At 36.7% G+C, this 21,293-nt stretch overlaps 1 long non-coding RNA gene across 1 annotated transcript; it reads left to right on the forward strand.

Annotated features, from left to right (window-relative positions):
* The first annotated feature begins 620 nt into the window (after window positions 1-620).
* Window positions 621-20,450, forward strand: LOC144294347 (uncharacterized). Its single transcript, XR_013361755.1, has 3 exons — window positions 621-670; window positions 18,690-18,779; window positions 20,154-20,450. It is a non-coding gene; the product is annotated as an uncharacterized LOC144294347 (long non-coding RNA).
* The last annotated feature ends 843 nt before the right edge of the window (window positions 20,451-21,293 follow it).

Raw genomic sequence — 21,293 nt, forward strand, 5'->3', positions numbered from 1 at the left:
GCCAGGGATTCTGCTTGTATTGAGGTCAAGGAAAAAAAACTTAGAGTTTTATAGGTTCACTCTTTTATTGGTGTATTTAAAACATAATATCAGGAAATAAGTGAAGGAAGGGAGAAACAAACAGCCAAATGGTCATTTATATAAGTCAACTAGAGATCCCTAAAAGAAAAGCAAACTTTGCTGAGGGCGTGAGGGTTGGGGGGGGAGGGGATAAAAGTGGAGAGGCCTGACTCTTTATGTAGCACTGTAGCTGGCAATCTGTTTCAGATATCTGACTTTGAGGTAGATGCTTCAACAATCAAAAGCTTAAGTCAAGCATTTCATTAAAATAATAATTTTTTTAAAAAGGCTAAATGTTAACACTACAATCCCAAATAAAGTGAACTTATATAACAAATGCTTGATATCTTTGCAGAACAGAATGGAAGGGATGTCTGTAACAATTGTACCAAAGATGGTCAGTACTCCTATACAGTGACATTCCTTTATCTATGGTTTTGCTTTCTGTGGTTTGTTAACCACAATCAGTCACAGTATGGAAACAGATGAACCTTCTTCTGACATATCATCAGAAGGTCAATATTAGCTAACGCTATGTCACAATGCCTACATTGTTCACCTCACCTCATCTCATGATGTAGGCATTTTATCTCACATCATCACAAGAAGAGTGAGTACAGTACAATAATATAGTCTGAGAGAGACACATCAAATAATTTTTATTATAGTATATTATAGTTTTATTATTTGTTGTTCATCTCTTACTATACCCAATTTATAAATTAAACTATATCAGAGGTATGTAAATATAGTTTAAAAGAGTCTGTGGTTTCAGACATCCACTAGGGGTCTTGGAACATCTCTCCCATGGATGAGGGGGTGGGCTATTATAAAATCACCTAGTGTATCTAAAATATTATGTGAATATTCTAAGCCCCAAGAAAAGCAACCAGCAAAAAGTGACACTTCTTCCAAAATTCTTATTAGGAATTCTCCATTTAGGTCCCCAGATCCCCAAATTTTCATCCATTTTGAGTGAGGTCTCTATTAGCCAACTAGACATTTTGACATTAGAACAGAACTAGAATTTGATCAATAGTGTGGCAGCTATGAGACATGTGCAATTGATGGCTTTAGGGGACAAGAGGTGGCCCACACTCGATTCATCATGTGCTTCCAGTTTCATATTCAAAAGCTCTCTTGCTTTAGGTCTGACATTTCAGGTGTGAAGAGCAGCGTAAGCAAGTTCCCTTAGTGAATATTAAAAAATTATGGCTGAAAACTCTAGGGAGGAGATATGGAAGCAAAAGGCAGGTAGTGACAGGAAAATGGATAGGAAGTCTTAGGAAAGGAAAAGGGGAGAACATCCAGCATTCTGATATGGATAGCCATTGTCTGGGGACACAGGCTTTTCCTGGTGCAGAAAAAAATCCATCTTTTTTCCCAGTCTTTCCCCAAATGTCTTTTATAAAAAACCTGAAAACAAATGAAATGATAAAAATATATTCTTCTTAAAATATAACGTGGACATTATTTGGATAGTCCTTTGATTTTTTTAAGAGATTTCTCCTCCGATTGTTTGAAGAATGTGTTTATAAAACTCAGAGGAAAGAACTAGAAAATCACCCCAGAGCACAGTGGAACTGGTTATTTTGCAACCTCTTTCAATGTACCTTTCAACATTTGAAACCTCACTTATCCATCTTATGTTGGATATTTTCAAACCATCAACCGATGTCTCTTAAAGCATTAGCACCAAATGCATTAGAATATAGACCCTAAATGGAAGACAAATGAGCTGTCTGTGCTTAGAGGGACGATCCTTTAATGGTGGCATTTCTTGCAATGAGGCAGGTGATAAAAGTGATAGAAGAGCATTTTGGGTGTGAGGGTAATTTTCCAAGTCCTCTTGAATTCTGGCACTTTAGCACCTATCAACTCTACTGCTGCATTATTAGAGGCTTTTTCTATAAAAGTTGAGAGGGAGAGTTGGTTGATTCTAAGTTCAAATTGTATAAACTCTGGAGAGAGCCCCCACTTAAGTGGTTTGTGTACATACTAAGTTCCATGTTTTTTTTTTTTTTTTTTTTTTAAGATTTTGTGTATTTATTCATGAGAGACACAGAGAGGCACAGACATAGGCAGAGGGAGAAGCAGGCTCCACACAGAGAGCCTGATGTGGGACTTGATCCCAGGACCCCAGGATTACTATCTGAGCTGAAGGCAGATGCTCAACCACTAAGCCACCCAGATGTCCCTAAATTCTAGGTATTTAACCAACATTTAAAGCTTTGCTCAAAAAGATTCAGTCTTTCTGTTCAAATTAATATCCCACATTGGTGACTTTTTATAAGAATGTGGTATGGTACCTGCTACCATAAAATTTACCAGTCCTCTGAATCCTACCTATCCCCCAAGGCTCAGACCTGCATATATACCTCCCTGATAGCTTCCATGATCACCCGAAACTTCAGATGTTTCCACTCATAACCTATAAATATTTCTATTTATACACATTTGTCACTGAGTATATGTGCTTTCAAATTTTTATTTTCAAGAATGTACTTTGTTTTCTCATCTAAAGTTTATGCTCATGGAAAGCAGAAACCATCATTTATAGCATCTTCTGTTCTTGCATTTATCAATGTATCAGACCAGTGGTTCTCTGCTTGGGCTGATTATATTCAGTCCAACTTAGCACAAATATAATGAACCTGTACTATATGTTAAAGAATGCAGTTTCAGAGATGGATGAAATAACATCCCTGTCCTCACGAAGATAACTGACTAGTCAAGGAATAAATACGAGCTCAGTTTCTATTAACCAAAACATGTCCAACAATACACATTAGATTGTGAGGCCTTTGAGATCAAAAACCGTGCTTATTCATGTTTGTAATTTCAGCATGCAGCACAGTCAAGCCCTAACTTTACTTTAGGGCACTAGACTAATGTATCCAATGGCTCATACGACCTTTCTACTCTAATAGACATTCATGCTTATGGCCCACAGAGAACTGTTGGTCATCTTCACTCTGCAGGTAGCCTGCTCCTATAAACAAATGACAACAGTTTCTGGCTAGATGCTATACTTACATTATCAGCCAATCATGTTCATTTTAGATCTGAAAACTATGCTCAAATCTCACCATCTCTCTTGCCATATTTAAAGCCAACAAGTGTTTCTCAACCACCTCCTAACTCACTTGCCTGCTTCCACATTCACCTTTCTGTTTAGTTTTGTCCATACATAGCCTACTTCCAATTCAGGCTTTTTGGCTTTGCTGTTACTCTTGCCTGGAAATTTCCTTTTGAGTGAGATTTTGTCTTTTTGGGCACTAACTCCCTAACATATAGGAGATTTCCTGGTACAAAATAAGAATTCAATGTTTATAAAAAGAGTGGGCAAAATGTTGGTGGGTTTTTGTTAGATATATGTAGACATGAAAGAATGATATGAGCACCCACTATTTTGTGGCAAGGACCTGAAATAGTCTCTGACCTCAAAAAGATTATGGTTTCAGTATATTTGATTATATGGGCTATCTGTTTTAATGAATAAGTAATTCTATGGTAGGGATTAAATGGGTGATTGAAATAATATGTCCTGGGTGAGCTCAGGAAACCAATGGCAGGCAACCACAATAGTTAAGCAGTGGTTTTCATCTTCAATATCTGTCTTTATGTTAATAGAAGTTTACTCATAGACATATGAGGTTTCCTTTAACTCTTTAGTGTTGGAGAAGTTCCCAAGTGAGCAAATATCAATTTCATGATTTATTTTATCTTAAATCAGTAATTGCTGAAAAGAGGAGTAGATTTGCTTCCCTGTCCTCAAGTCTTATTCTCTTTTAATCTTTTTCTGGATCCTAGATTTTTAAATTTCCATTTGAAAATTGGAATATAATAGCAACTACTCAAGGGTCGTTATTTGGCTTTAGGGAAGTAATTTGCACAATTAGAACAAACAGAGGCTAATACATACTAAGTCCTCATAAATAATAATATAATAATGATGTATTAAATGATATATTAAAAGCATTTTATAACCTCTGGAGATTTTTATAAATATAAAGAAGAAAGACCTTGAAAATAGAAAAAAGAATGTCTTGTTTTTGGCATAGAGTTTAGATCCTTTCTGTATCTTACATAATTTTAACTATTTTTACCAGGCATATAGCAAGTACTCAATAAAACATTTTGTGAAATTTTATGTTCGAGTGAGAAGAGAGGGAGGAAATGGAAAGAAATTCAAGAAAATGTTCTTTTTAATTGAAAAAAATAATGAATATATATTGAAATTGTCCAGATTATAACTCACTTGGGAGGGGTTAAGTGAATATTTCTTGTAGTAATTGAAGTAGTGGTGATATTGTCTGTAAAATATATAATTTGAATCCTAAATTTGTTGTAAAAGGGTTTAAATTTTATTGATGGTCCTCTTTTTTTTTTTTTTAAAGATTTTATTTATTTTTTCATGAGACACAGAGAGAGGGGCAGAGACACAGGCAGAGGGAGAAGCAGGCTTCATGCAGAGAGCCTGATGTGGGACTCCATCCCAGGTCTCCAGGATCACACCCTTAGCTGAAGGTGGCGCTAAACCGCTGAGCCACCCTGACTGCCCTCATGGTCCTCTCTAAAATACTAATATAAGGAACAGATTGGCATTCTTACTCAAGCTTTAGGAAAGGAGGTGTTATTTTATTTGACTTTGACCTTGATTACTCTGTATCTTTCATAATTTTGTTACTTTAAGCAGACTCATTTTAAGTACCCAATAAATCTTTTAAATAAATGGATAAAAATGTTCAGGAATGATATGTATATTTCTTGTGATCTCAAAGACTTATGCCTAGATGGTTGCCAAGTCTCTTTTAGTCTCTTGTGACAGAGGCCATTCATCATGATTGATATCCTCTAAGCAATGGCCTCTTCATCTTTTAAAAATTTTTAATATTTAAATTTTTTATTGAAACACAGTTGACACCCAATGTTAAATTAATTTCAGGTATACAATATGGTGATTTTACAATTCCCTATCTTATGTCATGCATACCATAAAGTGTAACTACCATCTGTCACCATATAACCCTACTACAATACCACTGACTATATTCCCTATTCTGGAGCTTTCATCCCCATAACTTATTCATTCCATATCTGAAAGCCTGTATCTCTGACTCCTCTTCACCCATTTTGTTCTTCCCCCCATTCTCCACCCCTCTAGCAACAAATAGCCCATTTCCTGTATTTATAATTCTGTTTGTGCTTTTTGTTTGTTTATTCATTTGTTTTAGATTCTACATGAGTAAAAATGATAGATATTTGTCTTTTTCCTTATTTTTTTCACTTAGCCTAATACCCTCTAGATCCTTCTACATTGTTACATAAGGTGAGATCTCATTCTATTTTATGGCTGAATAATATTCCTTTGCGCACATACACATACACATGACATATTTGTCTATTGATATACACTTGTGTTGCTTCCATATCTTGTCTAAATAAATAGTGCAGCAGTTTTTAACATAGGGGAGCATATATTTTTTCAAATTACTGTTTTTGTTTTCTTTTGTAAATACCCAGTAGTGGAATTACTGGATCATATGGTATCTCTAGTTTTAATTTTTTAAAGGAATCTCCATACTATTTACCAGTGGCTGAACCAATTTATATTCCTACCAACAGTATATAAGGGTTTTTTTCCTCCACATCTTCACAAATGCTTGTCATTTCTCGTCTTTTTGTTCTAGCCATTCTGACAGTTGTAAGGTAATATCTCATTGTGGTTTTGATCTGTATGTCTTCTTTCAAAAAAACATCTGTTCGGGTCCTCTGTTTTTTTTTAAATTGAAATTTTTTTTCATGTAGAGTTGTATAAGTTCTTTATATATTTTAGATACTTAGCCCTTTTCAGATACATCATTTGCAAATAATTTCTCCCATTGAGTAGGTTCCCTTTTCATTTTGTTGATGGTTTCTTTCACTGTGCAGAAGCTTTTTATTTTTTGTTTAGGCTCAATAGTTCATTTTTGCTTTTGTTTCTCTTGTCTGAGAGTTATGTCTAGAAAAATGTTGCTAAGACCAATGTCAAAGAGCTTACTGTCTATGTTTTCTAGGAGTTTTATGGTTTTGGACCTTACATTTAGATCTTTCATACATTTTGGATTTATTTTTGTGTATGGTGTAAGAAAATGGTCCAGTTTCATTCTCCTGCATATGGCAGTCTAGTTTTCCCAGCACTGTTTCCTGAAAAGACTATCTTTTCAACCACTGTGTATTCTCTCCTTTATCATAGACTAATTGGCCGTGATTAATAATCCATGTAAACATGGGTTATTTCCGGGCTCTCTGTTCTTTTCTATTGATATGTGTCTGGTTTTGTACTGATACCATATTAGTTTGATTAGTTTGATTACTATAGCTTTGTATTATATCTTGAAATTTGGGATCGTGATAACTGTAGTTGTTCTCCTTTCTTAATATTGCTTTGGCTATTTGTATGGAGTGGTTCCATACAAATTTTAGGATTATTTGTTCTAGTTCTGTGAAAAACGCTTTTAGTATTTTTCTAGGGATTGCATAGAATCTGTAGATTGCTTTGGATGGTATGGGCATTTTAATAGCATTAATTCTTCCAATCCATGACTATGAAATCTTTCATTATTTGTGTCCTCTTCAATTCTTTCATCACTGTTGTTTGTTTTCAGAGTAGATTTTTCACCTCTTCAGTTAAGGTTATTTGTAAGTATTTTGTTCTTTTTTTATTTTTTTTTTGTATTTTGTTCTTTTTGATACAATTATAAATGGAATTGTTTTCTTACTTTGTCTTTCTGCCACTTCACTGTGTATAGAAACTCAAATAATTTCGTGCATTTATTTTGTATCTTGCAACTTTATTGAATTCATTTATTTCTTCAAATAGCTTTTTGGTATAGTCATTAGGATTTTCTATGCATAGCATCCTGTCATCTGCAAATGTTAAGTTGAACTTCTTCCTTACCAACTTGGATGCTTTTATTTCTTTTTGTTGTTGGATTGCTGTGAGTAGGACTTCTAGTACTATGTTGAATGATGGTTGTCAGGATGGATATTCTTGTCTTGTTCATGATCTTAAGTAAAACTCCTTCTTTTTACATTGTTTATGATGTTAGAAGTGCCATTGTGATACATGCCCTTTATTATATTGAGGAATATTCCTTCTAAACCCATTTTGTTGAGAGTTTTTATCATGAATGGATGTTGAATTTTGTCAAGTGCTTTTTCTGCATCTATTGAGATGACTATGAAACCTTTATACTTCCTTTTGTTAATGTGGTTCATCACCTTGAAATGTGAATATTGAACCATCCTTGTGTCACCAAAAGGAATCACACTTGATTGTTGAATGATCATTTAAATATATTATTGAATGTAGTTTGCTAGTACTTTATTGAAGATTTTTGTATTACATTCATTAGGGATATTTGTCTATAGTGTCTTTCTCTGGTTTTAGTATCAGGGTAATGCTGGCCTCACAAAATGTCTTTGGAAGCTTTTCTTCCTCTTCTATTTTTTGGGAAGTTTGAAGAGAATAGGTGCTAACTCTTTTTAAAATATTTAGTAATAACTCTAGGAAATGAACTAGGGGTGGTGGAAGGGGAGGAGAGTGGGGGGTGGAGGTGAATGGGTGACAGGCACTGAGGGGGGCACTTGATGGGATGAGCATTGGGTGTTATTCTGTATGTTGGTAAATTGAACACCAATAAAAAAATAAATTTATTATAAAAAATAAATAAAATAAAATATTTAGTAATAAGTTCTTTATAGATTTTGGATACTAGCCCTTTATCTGATATGTCATTTGCAATATCTTCTCCCATTCTGTAGGTTGACTTTTAGTTGTGTTGACAGTTACTCTAGCTGTGCAGAAGCTTTTTATCTTAAGTCCCAATAGTTCATTTTTGCTTTTGTTTCCCTTGTCTTCATAGATGTATCTTGCAAGAAGTTGCTGTGACCAAGTTCAAAAAGGGTGTTGCCTATGTTCTCCTCTAGGATTTCGATGGATTCTTGTCTCACATTTAGATCTTTCATCCATTTTGAGTTTCTCTTTGTGTATGGTGTAAGAGAATGGTTCAGTTTCATTCTTCTGCATGTGGCTGTCCAATTTTCCCAGCACCATTTATTGAAAAGACTGTCCTTTTCCTAGTGGATAGTCTTTCCTGCTTTGTCGAATATTAGTTGGCCATAGAGTTGGAGGCCCATTTCTGGGTTCTCTATTCTGTTCCATTGATCTATGTGTCTGTTTTTGTGCCAATACCACACACTGTCTTGATGATCACAGCTTCGTAGTACAACTTAAAATCCGGCATTGTGATGCCCCCAGCTCTGGTTTTCCTTTTCAATATTCGCCTGGCTATTTGGGGTCTTTTCTAATTCCACACAAATATTAAGATGATTTGTTCCAACTCTCTGAAGAAAGTCCATGGTATTTTGATAGGCATTGCATAGAATGTGTAAATTGCCCTGGGTAGCATTGACATTTTCACAATATTAATTCTTCCAATCCATGAGCATGGAATATTTTTCCATCTCTTTGTGTATTCCTCAATTTCTTTCAGAAGCGTTCTGTAGTTTTTAGGGTATAGATCCTTTACCTCTTTGGTTAGGTTTATTCCTAAGTATCTTATGCTTTTGGTGCAATTGTAAATGGGATTGACTCCTTAATTTCTCTTTCTTCAGTCTCATCGTTAGTGTATAGAAATGTCATTGTCAGATAAAGGGCTAGTATCCAAGATCTATAAAGAACTTCTTAAACTCAACAGCAAAGAAACAAACAATCCAATCATGAAATGGGCAAAACACATCAACAGAAATTTCACCAAAGAGACATGCACATGGCCAACAAGAACAGGAGAAAATGCTCCTCATCACTTGCCATCAGGGAAATACAAATCAAAACCAGAATGAGATACCACCTCACACCAATGAGAATGGCAAAAATTAACAGGACAGAAAACAACAAATGTTGCAGAGGATATGGAAAAAGAGGAACCCTCTTGCAGTATTGGTAGGAATGTGAACTGGTGCAGCCACTCCGGAAAACTGTGTGGAGGTTCCTCAAAGAGTTAAAAATAGAGCTACCCTATGACCCAGCAATTGCACTACCTGGGATTTACCCCAAAGATACAGACGCAGTGAAATGGTAGGACACCTGCACCCTAACATTTATAGCAGCAATGTTCACAATTGCCAAACTGTGGAAGGAGCCTCGGTGTCCATTAAAAGATGAATGGATAAAGAAGATGTGGTCTATATATACAATGGAATATTACTCAGACATTAGAAAGGGCGAATACCCACCATTTTCTTCGATGTGGATGGAACTGGAGGCTATTACGCTGAGTGAAATAAGTCAATGGGAGAAGGACAATCATTATATGGTTTCACTCATATAGGGAATATAAAAAATAGTGAAAGGTATTAAAGGAGAAGAGAGAGAAAATGAGTGGGAAATATTGGAGTGGGTGACAAAACATGAGAGACTCCTAACTCTGGGAAATGAACGAAGAGTGGTGGAAGGGGAGGTGGGCAGGGTGATGGGGTGACTGGGTGATCGGCACCGAGGAGGGCACTTATGGGATGAGCACTGGGTGTTATACTATATGTTGGCAATTTGAACTCCAATAAAAAATATACAAAAAAAGAAAAGTGATGCATAAATATTTGGTAAAATTTACCTGTGATTCTATCTGGTCTTGACTTTTGTTCTTCAGAGTTTTTAAAATTAAATATTCAATTTCATTACCACAAATGATATGTTCAAATCTATTTCTTTCAAATTCAGATTTGGAAGATTTTATGTTTCTAGGAATTTATTCATTTATTCTAGGACGAGCAATTTGTTGGCATGATTTTTTAAATAGTGTTCTCTTATAATCCTTCATATTTCTGTGGTGTTGGTTTTTAGTCATCTGTTTTAATTTATAATGTTATTTATTTATGTATTTTTTTGATGAGTTGGCTAAAGGCTTATTAATTGTTTTAATATTTTCAAAGAACCCCACTATTTTTTTAATTGATCTTTTCTTTTGCCCCTTTTAAAAGTCTATTTTAATCATGTCTTTTCTAATCTTTTTTTCTTGGGCATTGTTCTTTTTCTAGTTCTTTTGGGAGTAAGGTTAGATTATGTATTTGAGATTTTTTTCCTGTTTTTTTTTTTTTTTTAAAGTTGTGTTTATATTGCTAGGAATTTCCTTCCTAAAACTGCTTTTACTGTGTCCCAAGTATTTTAAATTATTTTGCTTTTATTTTCATTTGTCTTCATGTATTTTGTGATTACCCATCTCATCTTCATTGACCCATTCCCAGTTTAGTAGGATATTGTTTAGCTTTCATGTGTTTCTTGAGTTTTTTCCATTTTTTCTTTTCATTGATTTCTAATTTTATACTATTGTTTTCAAAAGAGACACATGATATTATTTCAATCTCTTTAAATTTATTTGAGATTTGTTTTGAGATCTAAAATGTGATCTATTCCTGGAGAATGTTTCGTACGTTCAATACACATTGAAAATAATATGTATTCTGTTGTTTTGGATAAAACGTTCAGTGTATATCTGTTAAGTTTATCTGGTATAATGTGTCATCAAAGACACTCACTAATTTTCTACCTGAATCTATTGATGTAAACAAGATGTTAAAATCTCCTACATTTTTGGATTACTGTCAATTTCTCCATTTATGTCAGTTATTATTTCCTTATGTACTTAGATACTCCAATATTAGGTACATAGATATTTACAATTGTTAAATCCTCTTGCCAGATTGACTTTTTTATCATTATATAATGCTTTTCTTTGTCTCTTGTTACAGTCTTTGTTTTAAAGTATTTTTTTCTGACATAAATATTGCTATTGCTTGCTTGCTTGCTTTCTTTCTTTCTTCCCCTCCTCCTCCTTTTTCTTCTTTCTTTCTTTCTTCTTTCTTTCTTTCTTTCTTTCTTTCTTTCTTTCTTTCTTTCTTCCTTTCTTTCTTTCTTTTTTTCTTTCTTTCTTTCTTTCTTTCTTTCTTTCTTTCTTTCTTTCTTTCTTTCTTTCTTTCTTCTTCCCTTCCTCCTCCTTTTTCTTATTGCTTCTATTTGTATAGTATGTATATTTCTATCCCTTCAGTTTCAATCTCTACATGTCTTTATGTCTGAAATGAGTCTTTCATAGGCAGTATATAGATGAGTCTTCTGCTATTGTTATTCATTTCACTACCCTAGGTCTTTTGGTTTATTTTTATTTATTTTATTTTTTAAAGATTTTATTTATTTCTTTGAGAGACTGAAAGAAAGCTAGAGAAAGCACGAATGGGGTAACAGGAGAGGGAGAAGCAGACTCCCCACTGAATAGGGAGCCCAATGCAGGGCTCAACCCAGGGACTTTGAGATCATGACCTGAGCCAAAGGCAGATGCTCAACTGACTGAGTCACTCAGGTGCCCCCACTATCCCAGGTCTTTTGATTGGGATATTTTCTTCATTTACATTTAAAATAATGATTAAAGGGATGCCTGGGTGGCTCAGAGGTTGGGTGTCTGCCTGCCTTTGGCTTAGGATGTGATCCTGGAGTCCTGGGATCGAGTCCCACATGAGACTTCCTGCATGCAGCCTGCTTCTCCCTCTGCCTATGTCTCTCTCTCTCTCTCTCTCTGTTCTTCATGAATAAATAAATAAAATCTTTTTAAAATAAAATAATGATTAAGTATTTATTCTCATTTAGTTAATTGTTGGTTATTTTTGTAGTTCTTCACTGGTCCTTCTTTTGCTCTCTTCCTGGTGGTTGATGACTTTCTATAGTGTTATTCTTGGTTTTCTTTCTCTTTATTTTTTGTATATCAATTATATTATAGATTTGGGTTTGTGGTTACCATGAGGTCATATAGAATATTCCAAGGCTATAGCAGTCTACATTAATTTGATGGTTAATTAAATCAAGCATGTTCTGAAAGAACATTTTAATACTTCCTCCACATTTTATGTATATGTTGTCATATTTTATAACTTTTTACTTCTAATTATGATCTTTTGTTTTCCACTTAAAGGAGTCCCTATAATATTTCTTTTAAGCCTGATTTAGTGTTGATGAGCTCCTTTAACTCTGTCTAGAACGTGCTTTATTGTTCCTTGAAATCTGAATTATAATCTTGTCAGATATTCTTTCTTTTTTAAGATTTATTTATTTATTTATTTATTTTAGAGGGGGGAGGGGCAGAAGGAGAGGTGAGAATCTTAAGCAGACTCCCTGCTGAATGTGAAGCCCAGTGCAAGGCTCTGTCTCACAACCCTGAGATCATGATCTGAGCCAAGATTAAGAGTTGGACACTTAACTAACTGAGCCACCAAGGTGCCCCTCAAGGTAGAGTACTCTTAATTGTAGGTTTTTTTCTTTCCTTCTTTCAGCTCTTTGAGTATATTGTTCCACTCTATTTTGTCCTGAAAAGTTTCTGCTGAAAACTCAGCTGATAGGCTTAGAGTTCCCTGTGTGCACAACTTTTTCCTCCTCTCTTGCTGCTGTTGAAATTCTTCCTTTATCTTTAAGCTTTGACATTTTAATCCTTATGTGTTTTCATGTGACCATCCCTGAGTTCATTTTGTTTGAAAATCTCTGTGATTCTTAAAATCAGATATCTATTCCTTTCTCCAGTTTATGGATTTTTTTGTCAATAACAGTTTATTTTTCAAATTTTTCAAAATTTTAATTCAATTAGCCAACCTCTAGTACATCATTAGTGTCAGATGTATTGTTCAATAATTTATCAGTTGTGTATAACATCCAGTGTTCACATTACATGCCCTCCTTAATGCCCTTCACCCAATTACTCTATTCCCCCACCCACCTCCCCTCCAGCAGCCCTCAGTTTTGTTTTTATAGTTAAGACTATTTCATAGTTTTTCTCCCTCTCTGACGACTTCCCATTCATTTTTCCCTCCCTTCCCTATAATCGTCTGCACTGTTTCTTATATTCCTTCCAATAAAATATTGGAATATATATATATGTATATGTGTGTGTGTGTGTGTGTGTATATATATATATATATAATGGAAGGAATATAAGAGCTAATATATATTATATTAATACACACCACATCCTTATCCATTCATCTGTCGATGGACATTTTGGCTTTTTCCACAGTTTGACTATTGTGGACATTGCTACTATGAACAGTGGGATGCAGGTGACCCTTTGGATCACTACATTTGTATCTTTGAGGTAAATACCTAGTAGTGCAATTGGTGGGTCATAGGGTAGCTGAATTTTTTAACTTTTTAAGGAACAGTATGGAGGTTCCTAAGAAGTTTATGAATATTTCCAACTATTATTTCTTTAAATGTGTTTCCTACTCCTTTCTTTCTCTTTTCTTCTAGGACCAATATGATGGAAATGTTTGTTTGCTTGATGTTGTCCAACAGATCCCTTGACCTATCCTCACTTAAATCTTTTTCCTGTTCAACTTGTATGTTTTCCATTAGCCTGTCTTCTAGATCACTGACTCATTCTTCTGCATTCTCTAATATACTGCTGATTCCCTTTAGTGTATTTTTCATTTATTTTATTTTTCAAATATCATTGGTTCTTTTTATATTTTCTCTTTGTTTAAATTCTCATAGAATTCCTTCACTCTTCTCTGCAATATGCATCTTTATGATCATTACTTTAAAATCTTTATGAGGCATATTGTATATCTACATTTCATTTAGTTCTTTTTCTGAGGTTTTGTCTTATTCTTTGGTTTAGAACATATTTCGTCTCCCTATTTTGCTTGACTTTCTGTACTTGTTTCTATGAATTAGTCAGAACAACTACTTCTAAATTTAAAGGAATGCTCTTGTGTGTGGTCATCTCATGTGTAGGCTAGGCATACCTAGTGATTTTGGCTTCCTGGCTGAAGCTGTGTTTGGTATGGGCAGAAGGTCATCATGGGGGCACTCTCTGCTGGGATGATTGGATCTTAAGTGGTTATAAGAAACAATGGTTCAGGGGCTTTTTGCATAGAGAAAATCCTGGCAGGACAGTTGAAGCTGAAGTGGGTACAAGCTGGGATGCCAGCTGGGGTATCTCTGTGTGTTCTGTGTATAGGGCATCCTAGTGGCATAACTGGAGTTAAGGTGGAGCATGGTCCAGTGTGTCTCAGTATGCCCGGCACAAGGAGCACCCTGGTCGAACAGGTGAAGCTAAATGGGTGCAAGCTGGGGTGTCCCGGCATCTAAGCACAGGGGTTGCCTTGTGGGAGTGATTGGGGCCAAGGTTGATGTAAGCTGGGGTGTCTCAGCACATTCCACATAGGGGGTTCTCTGATGGTACAGCTGGAGCCAAGGTGTGCTGTGGGCCAGGAGTCTTAGAGTGTTCCACATGGAAAATACTCTGGAAGCATGGCTGGAATCATGATAGGCATGGGCTTGGGGGTTCCTGGGATGCTTGGTGCAGGGGACACCTTGGCAGAGTGGATGCAGCTAAAGGAGATGTGAACTTGGATGTCCCCAAGTACTCTGTGCTGGGGATGCCCTGTCCAGTTGTCTGGATTCAGAATGGTGCTGGCCTGGAGTTTTCTTGGGTGTTTTGTACTTGTGTAACCTTGGTGTGATGGCTGGAGAGCTTTAATGTGTGCTGACCAGAGGCATCCCAGTATATGCCATGCTGAGACAACCTTGCATGAGATGGGGCTAGTATGGGCTAGAGGCCCAGGCTCACTGAAGGGTGAGCTACAACACCCAGAATCCTGCTCCTGCCTACACCATCAACATGGAGGGTGACTGTAAACCATGGTGCTTGCCAGCCTCTGTGACCTGGAGAGAATTCCTGCAGCTCTTCTGGTATTTGGTAGAGCTCTAAGGATGGATCTTTTATATACTGGTTATTCTTTTAAACCACAGCTGTTTTTATGTGCCCCTGGCAAATGAATCAGCTCACAGTCCCCCATTACTATTCCTCTCCACTGCAGTTTGCAGCATTAGAGGTGGGGATTTCCCTTCATTACTATATCTCTGTCTTCATTACTATGTCTCTGCCTCTCTTGCCATTCTCTATGTGGTTTCTCTATCTTACATTATGCAGAAACTGTTTTTGTCAGCCCTTAGTTCTTCATGAGGAATTGCTTTATAAATATGTATAGATTTGGCATGTTCAAGAAGGAGGTGAGTTCAAGGTCTTCCTGTGTCACCATCTTGGACTGGAACTCTCCTCTTTAACTTCATTTTTAAGCCCATGCTTCCAAAAAAACTCCCCCCTCCCGCATTTCTAGGAGCTGCACCTCAGGCTGCTCAGCATGAAACTGCTGTTTTCCAAACCACAATTATAGGTTTCCCACTGACATAAAAAGTATTTACTATACCCCTTGAATCTGTCTTAACTTTCTTTTGGCTCTCTATTATGGACTGTCTTTGGCACTTTGCTACCCTACCCACATAGACCAGTCACAGGAGGCCTAGCCTTTGGGGCTCATCAGACACCAGAAGCTAAGTCTCTTTAAGGCTTTGAGAATAAACTGGCTGAGTGCTTGACTCCAGTGACTTCCAGGGTTGATGGAGTCTCTGACTAGCCTCATGTTTTCAGTTCCCTCTGACTTAAGCAGATAGCTTTATTACAAGGGATGCACTTTCTAATATAAAGCACCATTCATCAGAAGTAATTCCTCATTCTTCTACTCACTGAAATTCTCATAACGATTTCCAGCTAAGTTCTCAAAGTTTGCTTTTAGAGTAGGTCGCTTAAAAATAGCTATAAAAACTGACAATGCTTGACCAAAATCTTAGGCAAAATAGTTAAAATATCTCTCCTTTGATTTCTGCTCAATAGAATGTGAGACTGAGATTAGTCAGAAAAGCAAATAAAGATATACTTTTGGCTTTGAAACAGGTATCTTGCTCCAGATGTATTTACCAGCATCCAATCTGAGGTTGATAACAGTGCTTTAATCTAGTACTTTGCCAGACCTTACTTTATAGTCTTGTAGAAAAAAAGAAATATGTAAATTTATTTTTTATTGGTGTTCAATTTGCCAACATAGAGAATAACACCCAGTCCTCATCCCATCAAGTGCCCCCCTCAGTGCCCGTCACCCAGTCACCCCCACCCCTGCCCACCTCCCATTCCACCACCCCTAGTTCGTTTCCCAGAGTTAGGAGTCTCTCATGTTCTGTCTCCCTTTCTGATATTTCCCACTCATTTTTTCTTCTTTCCCCTTTATTCCCTTTCACTATTTTTTATATTCTCCAAATGAATGAGACCATATAATGTTTGTCCTTCTCCAATTGACTTATGTCACTCAGCATAATACCCTCCAGTTCCATCCACGTCTAAGCAAATGGTGGGTATTTGTCATTTCTCATGGCTGAGTAATATTCCATTGTATACATAAACCACATCTTCTTTATCCATTCATCCTTCGATGGACACTGAGGCTCCTTCCACAGTTAGTCTTGTAGAAAACTTAATGTAGATGACTGTATCTGTTACTTTTTGCCTGCACTAATTCTTTACATGTTTAGTCACTTCAGGCCCAGGGACAATGAAATATTTGGGGGAACCTCCTGACACTAAATTGGGGTTTTGAAAAGTCTTGCATTCTCCATAGAATGTGTTAAATGAATGAACCTGGCCCACAGTATAAGATAAACACCATGTGTGCAGCCTCTGTATTTAAACTTCACTTGATATGGATAGTTGCTTTCTGCTTTGATTTCCAATGACCATCAGGACTGTATCTCAGCTTAAGCATAGTCATATGAAATCTTCTCTCACTTGCCTTCTGCCAGTTCCTTCTCCCATCCTGGATCCAGACCATGCTTCAGTATGTTTTGCATCAGTACAGATAATTTTCAAAAGACCCTGACACTTAACCTGATTGTGGGAAACACAACCAATATGTTTAACACTGTTAATAACATGACCCAAAATTGCATTCAAATTAGTTATGGCATCTCTTCTGTGCCTTTTTTGGTTTCAGATTCCTCTATCTGCTCTTTCTCAACCTTTAAGAAACCAATCTTAACATTTTTTATGGCTTGAACAACATAATGTAAAATAGAGTAAAACAAAGAATTCAGTTCCACTGTTAAAAATACAGGTTCCTAGTTTGAGGGTCCCTAGAAAGGATGTTAAGAATTTTAAGTAATCCTAAAGTAATTCAATTTTCCTGACTTCAGAAAAGGAGAAAACTCTGTTTCCTTTTTTTTGGCCTACAGGAGTCAGTTATAGAAAAACCAAGCTAAAATTTTTGAAGAAAGGGAATGTGGCCAAAAAAAACCCTTTGGTACTTCATCCTGCCTCTTGCCCTTCAATTGCTCAAGAGGTAGCCACTGGTGAGGACAAGGCTGCTCTTTCCCCAGGTGCCATTTAGAACCCCAAGTATTAGAGCTGAGGAATGTCTCTTCCTCCATGTATTGGCAATGAACTTCCCATTGTGAAGAAAAGCATATTTTTATTTTATAGTTTTTGGTTTTCCAGTCACTGAATCCATCTGGTTAGGATAAAACCAGAGAAAAAGGGAGAGAATGTAAAGGACTCCCCCCCCCACCCCCCCCACCCCCGCTTTAAGTGAAGAGCTTTTAGCCAGTGTGTTTCTCATGGTTTCCAGGCTGTTTTGAAAACCAACCTTCCAGCTAACTCATATGGGTGCAGTATCAATCAACAAAAGAGCTCATGAAACAGTTAGTTGGAGGCTGAGTGAAAAGAATGTGACAACTTTCCCACAGATTCCTTCTCCAATGGGTAATGAGTGTTAGCTCACTGAGAAGCAACAAGGGATTTAAGGGAACCGCTCAAATAGTGCTTATCCAAAGAATTCACAAGAACTCGCCCTTTTAGCCAAGGGCTCCCTGTTGTGAGCATGAAAGGTTTTTGATCATGTCATTTAAATTTGTCTCACAAAACATGTCTCAAAGAGAAAGGGAAGTGTTTATTCCATGGACACTAGTTGTTGGCCCAGATCTATTCTTTTTTTTTTTTTTTTATCCTCTTCCTCCTCCTCCTTCTTCTGCTGCTGCTGCTTCTTCTTCTTCTTCTTCTTCTTCTTCTTCTTCTTCTTCTTCTTCTTCCTTTTTTCCTAGAGAGGTTTCCTAAAGCTTTATTTCTGCTCTCACAAAACGTCTTCTGTATCATGGCATAACACAAAACAACAGTTGAATAAAGAGAGGAATAAAAAATAATATTCATCACTTGAAGGAAGTCATACTTTCAAGTTCCTTATTACTTCTGTATTCAGGTTGCAATTTCTGATTGATCTATTCCAGGCTGTGTATTCTGGGAGGAGTAAGTTGTCTGTATATCAGAGTGAGTTGAGTAGGAGAAGCTACTACGCTAAATCATCGAAGTATTTTGTAGGGCTGCTAACCAAGAAAAGGCAAGCTCAAACTTTGATGCTTCCTGCAAAGTTAGTTTGTCAGCTATTTTCTTTCTGATAGATAGAAAGTACAATTGATCTCTCTGTTTAAGCAAATAGTTATTTGTAGTTTTTAATAAGTTTAATTTTAGCAACTGGTAAGCCTTACACTTAGGCAAAAATTAAAATCATTGGTTGAGAGATGATGTTTTTAAAATTACAATCCTCATCATTGCAAAAAAATGCTTTGGTACTCTAAGTAGAAATACAGTTATTTCAATGTAGAATATAAAGTGGAAAACTCTGATTCTGCTCCTACATTTTTCTGATTTTATTCTCTTTGCTAGATTTGGTCCCCACTGCAAATGGTTGACCTCAAGAAAGTTATGTAGTCTTCTGTATCTTGGTGTCCTCATCTATCAAAGGGGCTGATAATGGTACCTACCTCATTGAGTTGTTAAGATATTAAATGACTAACTCTGGGAAACAAACAGAGGGTGTGGAAGGGGAAGTGGATGGGGGGATGGGGTAACTGGGTTATGGACAATGAGGAAGGCACTTGATGGGATGAGCACTGGATGTTATGCTATATGTTAGCAAATTGAATTTAAATTTAAAAAGGTTGGGATCCCTGGGTGGCGCAGCAGTTTGGCGCCTGCCTTTGGCCCAGGGCGCGGTCCTGGAGACCCGGGATCGAATCCCACGTCGGGCTCTCGGTGCATGGAGCCTGCTTCTCCCTCTGCCTATGTCCCTGCCTCTCTCTCTCTCTCTCTGTGACTGTCATAAATAAATAAAAATGTTTAAAAAAATAAATAAATTTAAAAAGGTTAAGAAAAGATATTAAATGAGATACTGTGATAGGTATCTGGTAAGCTCCAGCTACATTAATAGCCTAATAAAGCAGAATTCCAGAAAATATGTTTTCTATATCCCAAGGACTATTCTAAATGCTTCATATATATTAGTTCATATAATGATGCTAATCACTCCTTGTATATTAGTCTACTTTTCAGATAAAGAAAATGAGGCACAGAGAGGCCAAGTAACCTGCACAGTGTCACACAGTTAGTAAATGGCACCAGGGTTCAAACCTAGATAGACTGACTTCAAATCCAATGAAGGTAGCCTGCCCTTTGGTGTAATAGCACTCCACAAGTTTACCTGTTTCTACTGAGAGAGAGAGAGAGAGAGAGAGAAACTTTAATTCACACTATTGCTAGCGTGAGCTTTCTTAAAAGAACCTGACCCCATTCATTTCCTTGGAACCCTTCTTTCCTTTATCACTTGAATATAATTGACATGATCTTTCACTGTTCCATCCATGTCTAAGTCTCCAGACCTATTTGCCAAAGCCCTGACCTTGTATTTTATACTCTTCTGCATACATATGCCTTTATACTCTCTCTGGCACTCAACATACAATTTAACACTCTATGTATTGGAACAACAGCTCCACTGTCCCTGGAATATACTCCACGTAACCTGTGTCATCTTTTGTACCTATGAAAATTTGATTTATTCTTCAAAACTTGGCTCTGTTTTGCCTTTCCCATGATGCTGCCCCTTGCCAAAACGCTTCATTGTTGTATTGTATTTTACAAAGAAATGTGAAATCGTAGCTACCACCAAATGCAATTTTGCATTTGGATATTGCCATTGTCCCTCCCCAATCAAGAGGTAGGATGTATTTCTCCACTTCCTTGAATCTGATCAGGCCCTATTTTGACCAACAGAACACAGCAGAAATGATGCTAAACTCTTATAGGTACAACCCTAACCAGCCTGGAAATTCAACTTCCTTCCTCTCGCAGGTTTGAACTAGCATATAAAACCCAGGGCCACACTGACATACAGAGCTACAACCAAGAAGGGCACAGAGGTGCCAGAGATGTGAATGAGGAAGCCATCTTTGGTAACCAGCCTAGTTCTGCAGATGACTTTAGCTGCAGCTGTTATCTGACTGAAGTCAAATAGAAGAGTCCAAGAAAGAAGTACCCAGCTGAGTGGAGTCAAATTGTAGAAGCATGAGAGAAAATGGTAAATTGTTTAAACCACTGTTTTGAGGTGGCTTGTTATATACCAATAAATAAAAACTAAAATGCCATTTATCTAGTTTTGATGACTTCTATTTTTGCATGTATCTACTTCATATGTTGTATTCTTTACTTTGTATGTTTCATATATATATATATATATATATATATATATATATATATTTATTGGAGTTCTATTTCCCAACATATAGCATTACATCCAGTGCTCATCCATTCAAGTGCCCTTATCAGTGCCTGTCACCCAGTCACCCCGTCACCCCGCCTACCTCCCCTTCCACTATCCCCTGTTCCTTTCCCAGAGTTAGGAGTCTTTCATGTTCTGTCACCCTCTCTGATTTTTGCCATTCATTTTCTCTCCTTTCCCCTATAATCCCTTTCACTATTTTTTATATTACCTGAATGAATGAGCCCATATAATGTTTGTCCTTCTCCGATTGACTTACTTCACTCAGCATAATACCCTCCAGTTTCAACCACGTTGAAGTAAATGGTGGTTGAAGTGGTAAGTAAATCCACTTTCTAATGGAAAGTAGGACATTCCTCCTTTCTAATGGCTGAGTAATATTCCATTGTATACATAGACCACATCTTCTTTATCCAGTCATCTTTCAATGGACACCTAGGCTTCTTCCACAGTTTGGGTATTGTGGACATTGCTGCTATAAATATTGGGGTGCAGGTGTCTTAACTTTTCACTGCATCTGTATCTTTGGGGTAAATCACCAGCAGTGCAATTGCTGGGTCATAGGGCAGATCTATTTTTAATTCTTTGAGGAACCTCCACACAGTTTTCCAGAGTGGCTGCACCAGTTCACATGCCCACCAAGAGTGCAAGAGGGTTCCCCTTTCTCTACATCCTCTCCATTTGTTGCTTTCTATCTTGTTAATTTTCCCCAT

Source organism: Canis aureus, chromosome 22, assembly GCF_053574225.1.
Source record: "Canis aureus isolate CA01 chromosome 22, VMU_Caureus_v.1.0, whole genome shotgun sequence".
NCBI classification, from domain to species: domain Eukaryota; kingdom Metazoa; phylum Chordata; class Mammalia; order Carnivora; family Canidae; genus Canis; species Canis aureus.